Genomic DNA, 6,000 nt, shown 5'->3' with positions numbered 1-6,000 from the left:
TGATAGTTTTAAACTAAGATATTGAAAATATCTATTTGTTATTAGTATTAGGTGATGTTTAGGAATATTTTCACAATGCTACATTATGGCTCTACTATAATATATATATTTTCACTCAATAAAATGCAAGAAAAGTTTCATTCATGATGTCATTTTGGATATGACATACATACGTATGATAGCTATGGAGGATTATACTCGTTTCGCACTATGGTTTCTCCGTCAGCATACCAAGCAATCTTTTCCTGACGAATCTCCTCGGACTTTTTATCCCATGCACAGACACGTCAACCAAAATCAACAGGCATCCACAGCAAAAAAAAAAAAATTGTAAAAGAATAAAAAAAATAAAAGAAGAAAAGACTTACTTAAGAGGACGAAATCGGACGGTGACGGTGACATTCTCTTTGGCCCTGTGTACCTCCAACGGCACAGGTTCCGGATAGAACGCGTGCGGCTTGCTTCGAGCGGAGGAAGAAGCAGGGGAGCTCTGTCCGTCAACGGAAGTTTCTAGAAACTGCTTAGACGACGACGTGGTGGAAGACGTAGGCGAATTGGCGGCGCCCTTGGAGGTGCTGCTCGCTCCTCCGAATCTCCTCGGTTTCACACCTTGCTTCGATGCCATCACTCACTTCTCCACTCAAAGCCTTCAACAATCTACAACATAAATAATCCAAAAAAAGCAACATTAAAAAAATTACAAGAGAGAGAGAGAAACGGAAAAGCTTAAAACAGAGGAAAAGGTGCGGAAAAGTGGAAGAGAGAGAATTGACCTGAAACTGAAAGGGGAAAAGAATCAGGGACGCATTGTGGAGGGAGATCGAGCTAGAAGACACAGATCGGAGAAGTGCGCGTTGAGTTCAGTGTGTAGCCAAAAAAAATTAGAGCGTAACAATCTTCAGCTGAGGAACAGTGTTCCGTCAATGACAGTTAGAGAGAGAGAGAGAGAGAGAGAGAGAGAGAGAGAGAGGTTGTTATTGGCTTGGCTTGGAAGCGATGGCGATGGTGTGCCCTCTCTTCATCAAAAGCGTAAAACCTTAATTTAATTTCGAATTATTATTATTATTAATATTTCCATTTCTATTACTATCGTTTTTTTTTAGGATAAAGAGAAAAGAGACGAATGAGTGGTAAAAGCAGGAAGAAAAGAAATAAAGTGGTAATATTTTACGCGAATCTCTATTTATTTTCTCTTTCTTAAAGGGTTGAGCTTGTTGCTGGTGCGTGCTGGTGCAGGAGGTGATTGTGTTTCACGGTCACGAGAGACGCGTGAAACGACAACCAATACGCTTAGTCTTGCTAATACTACACTGTTCATTCTGACTTTCTGGGTAACAAAATTGACTTTAATTGTATTCACTGTTCATTGAGCGGATAGCTGAATAATTTACTGATAAGTACGGTGAATTAATTTTTTTTTTAATTAGTTCATTTTTTATCATAAAATTATTATTCAATTTTTTTATAATTTTAGGATTAAAATTTAAAATCTTAAATTTAGAATAAAAATAATTTCAAAAAATTAACTCCCTAGTTTATACAACTTGGATTATATTCTCAAATGATTCTTGATTGATTATTATTTTGTTGATTTTGATATTGTTCTTTTTAAATCCTTTCTTGTGCTTAGACTATACCATTGTAAAAAGTCTAAATGCTGTATTTTTTTATTTATTTAGTGTAATACTTATTTTACATGGTATTGTATTTAAGAGAAAGTAACCAAAAAATAAAAATGATCTTTTTAACATTTTAATACCATTGTAATGAAATATTAGATATTTTTGGGTTGTAATAATAAATTTGATTGTCATTGAAGGAACTACGAAATTTAACCAAACGAGTGAGACATGGCATGCATTTTTATTTGCTATATGGTACATTATTGTCTGTCCACTTATTAATTCTGTTGCTACGTACGTACTTTTTAATATATGGACATGGAGAGTTGAAATTAAGTCAAAGAATGCATTAATCATGTTCTTTAGTAGGAGTATTATTAAGCTTTTTTTTTTTTATGGATCCAGATGGGTTATTTTGTTTTCTTAGAAAAATGTAAACAGTTGGCTGGATTATGTCTATCTAACCATGCATCGTGTTGTTGAAGTTTTAATGGGAGTTAGTCATCACCAATAGTTTGACTCTGAATCTTATGTAGTAAATGTTGAAATTAAATAATGCTTAAAATAAATCAATAGAAAATAAAATTAATATTTTAAATATTTACAGAGGAAATTTTTTATTGATTCGTCCATTTTATCCCTTTGTGGATTGATCAGTGTTTTTAAGTCCATTTAAATTACTTTTTGTTTTATTGCTCCCTAAAAATGTTATTATAATTTCCTCGTTGAAATTGTTGCAGAAGAAATAATCAATAATGGGTTTTTTTTTTCGGGCTAGTGCCATAAGAATTTAGATCTTTTAAAATGAAAAAGTTGGTAAAATAAAAAATTAATTATTATTAATTTTGTAATTCTTATTAAATTTTTATTTTATTATTTTAATTTAAAAGTGATTAATTTTTTATTTTATTATTTTATCAAATTTCTCATTTTAAAAGATCTTGATCCATACTATAATAGTGATAAGTGATAACCGAGATGGAAAGAAGAGTTATTAATTAGGAGGATGATAAATTAATTAAGATTTTGTCAAAAAAAATAAAAGATAAAAAAGATATATAAAAATATTTTTTCATTTTTCTAATGAAATATAATAGGAGCCAGCCTTAATTAACATATATCTAAAATAATATTCAAGTTGGTCCTTAAAAAAATTTAAATTAGATATTTTAATTTTTATTAATAATTTTTTATCTAATTATCTTATACTAAAATATGTTAGAATTATATTTCTCCAACATGTACAGATATTAAAAATTTGATTAAAAACAAAAAAAAATATCAATTTATTCAAAAAGAATTATTTTTTAGAACATCTAAAAAAATAAAAAATTATTGAAGACCTAAATACCCGATTAATTAAATTCTTTAAAAATCAATTTGGATGCTTATTATATATTCATTCATCATTTTAATTAACCTAGATCGCTAGTTTAACCCTAGTTCTTCTAATGTTGTAATAATAATATCATCCGTTATAGTAGTAATAAAAGAAAATACATGCATTAGCTTAGCCCTAAATCATGAATGATAAAATTTAGTAAAATTTATCATAATCATATATCAACGAGAAACGCAACTACGAAGAGAGAATCATAATTGTTTATTGATTAAATATTAATTACTACAACATAATTAACCACGTAGCCATGGCCATGCTTAGGTCAACGATTATCATGGGAATAAAAATTGGATGCTTCTTGTTTCTGACATTGTGTTAAGCGGTCCCCAATCATGAGCCATAACCCAAAAAAGAGAATAAACACTGCTAAAATAATTTTGTCTTCTCCATCTCAAAACTGAACAGTCCCTTTTTCCTTTTTCTTTTTCATTTTTCTCCATGGTAGTTGCATTTAGTTTTAAGTGGCCAAAAAAGTAGTGGTCTATCTATTAAATTTCCAATATTCTCGTCTAAAGAAAAAATAGGAATTGAACGTTTAAAAAATGAAAAATCTAATATATATAACTAAAAATTCGAAATATGTTTTAAATGGGAATGTCATTTCGATGCCAAGCTTTTTTAGACATTTTCCCAAAAGAAAAAAACAAAGAAAGAAAAACTTGTTTTATTAGAATCCTTTTAATTCCAGGTTGTATAAGTGAACCAATGATAGACCGGTTTGAAATCATCGTAATGATTTCATTACTTGGTTCAAGGTTTTTTTTTTTTTTGGGCGGATACATTTTAAGCTAACTTGTTTTATTTTAAATTTTTAATACTCATAACTAATACTAAAATACAAAATTATTTTTGTAAATTTTAGTACGACAAATCATTTTTATTCCAAATCAAGCTACAACAACATTCTCATAAAATTATTTATTCTAAAAATTTATGTGATAAAATAAAGACATAAATCATTATATATATGTAACATTTATCTTAGCGCAATGCTCTATTTTAAACTTGAAACGCATATAATTGTGACAGTAAGTTTTTTGTTTATAAAACTTTTAATACGATATTATAATGAAATTGCTTATATTAAAATTTTAAATTGTTAAATAAAAACACATAAATAATTTTATTTTTATCAACACACACAATTAATAATATATATTGTTCCTGCGTGGATCTGGACGCTCCGAGGTATAGCTTGTCCTATTGGAGCTCAGACCAGCTTTCTTTGAGCAGAAGGGTGGAACGTCGTCTGCTTACTGGGAGGCGATGTTGGGCACTTGCAAAGGGACTCCAACGCTCAAATAAGTAAGAGTGTAAAATGATTCAGAGTAAAACTGAATGTGTTGCGTACCTCTAGCTTAGTGGCTTGCTAGTATATATACTGATTTGTTGTGAGGTTTGTTATTTGTTATTCGTATCTTTGCTGCTATTTTGACGGGGTCTTCGTTTAGTGCTTTGGTGGTTAGGATTTGTGATAGTGCGGTTAGAGGAATTTGCGGAAGTTTGATTCCGAGCTATTAGGTTAGTTTTGGTAACGGATCATAGCCCCCAAGCTAAACCTGTTTTGAAGAGCTGAGCTATAACAGGTTGAGTTTCAGAAGTATAGCTCGGAATTGGAAGTGGTTGAAGCCCCCAAGCTCAACGTGGTTATTGTGAATTCTGAAAAACGTGAAGGTTTGGCTGATATATTTTTTGGCGGGCAAATTGGATTCAAAGGGTTTTTGTTTTGGAAGAGAGAGAAGGTGTTTTTGGAAAAGACAAGTACATTTAATGTTTATTAGGTAACGAAGCGGTTTTGGATAGAAGCCGTTGATTTGTGGTGCGTCCTTTTGTATCAACAGATAGGGTTTGTTGGGGGTTTGCTTAGTGGAAGTGGTGGGGTAATGGGTAGTTCTTAGCTCTTTCTTCGATTTTTTTGTGTTAAATTTTTTACAGTGTTGGATTTGTGTCGCTGAAGATGAGTAAGAAAGGTTAGCCACTCTTTGACTTGGTCTTTCTTATTTTTTACTGCTTTTCCTTTTGTTTTGTGAAATAGAGAAAGGGAAACGGGTTATGACTGTTAGGGGTAGGGAAAAAAGGAGGTTGACAATGATAAAGACAAGATTGTGGAGGAAGTTTGGGTTTGGGATCCTAACGACCCTTTTTCCTGGGTAGCGGAGTCGGTGAAAACTTATTCTTCTGTTTTTGATGATGAACAGAGCGTGTCCCAGCTAGGCTTGGTATCGTCGTGGGTTAGGGAAGGTAATGGTATTAGTCTTAGGTTTTTGCCTTGTAATGCTGTTGATCGTGTTTACAACCGTGGTGAGGGGTTCGAGTATTTCTTTATGTATAGTTGTGTTTTCGTGGATTTGGGTGTGAAATTTCCATTTTCTGAGTTTGAGCATAGGGTATTAATGCAGCTTAAGTGCGCACCGTCCTAGTTACATCCTAACTCCTGGGCGTTTGTTAGAGCATTTGAGATTTTGATGGGTTATCTGGAGGTTGAGTCGTCGCTTGAAGTGTTTTTTGCTCTTTTCCAGTGTAAAGGGGTTAAGAGGGGTTGCTGGTTGAACCTGGCCAGTGCCCCTGGTCGGGCTATTTTTAGTTTGTATAGGTCGTCCTACAAGGGATTTTAAGTCTATGTTTGTGAAAGTCAGTGTTGCTGATGACGAGTTTCCGTGGTATATAGATGATTGTCTTTTGGAGAAATTCCCTTTATTTTAGGTTCCGAGGCCTAGGCAGATTTTGGGTATGGATAGAATAGAGTATAGAAATGAGATGGTTGTTGAGTTTCTGGTTAATCATATATCATCTTCTGGCTTGTTGTCTGTGGTGGAATTGCTGGATTTGGAAATGGATAAAGATGCCTTGTCGGAATATATAGGTAATTTTTGTATAGATTTTTGTTTGTATGTGTGTTATATGTTACGTGACTTCTTGTTGCTCTTGTAGTTGAGAAGGTTCTAAAGGTAACTTCTAGTGGTTTGCGAGCATATT

General features: G+C 32.4%; 1 long non-coding RNA gene across 1 annotated transcript; it reads right to left on the bottom strand.

Annotated features, from left to right (window-relative positions):
• Positions 1–368: 368 nt before the first annotated feature.
• On the bottom strand, positions 369–956 carry LOC140179692 (uncharacterized). The gene is made up of 2 exons (XR_011873496.1): positions 774–956; positions 369–657 (listed from the first exon to the last, which is right to left on the bottom strand). It is a non-coding gene; the product is annotated as an uncharacterized lncRNA (long non-coding RNA).
• Between the last annotated feature and the right edge of the window lie 5,044 nt (positions 957–6,000).

Source organism: Arachis hypogaea, chromosome 16 (genome assembly GCF_003086295.3).
Source record: "Arachis hypogaea cultivar Tifrunner chromosome 16, arahy.Tifrunner.gnm2.J5K5, whole genome shotgun sequence".
NCBI lineage: Eukaryota > Viridiplantae > Streptophyta > Magnoliopsida > Fabales > Fabaceae > Arachis > Arachis hypogaea.
The sequence above is the reverse complement of the archived record's forward strand: the minus strand, read 5'-3'. Positions and strand labels throughout refer to the sequence as shown.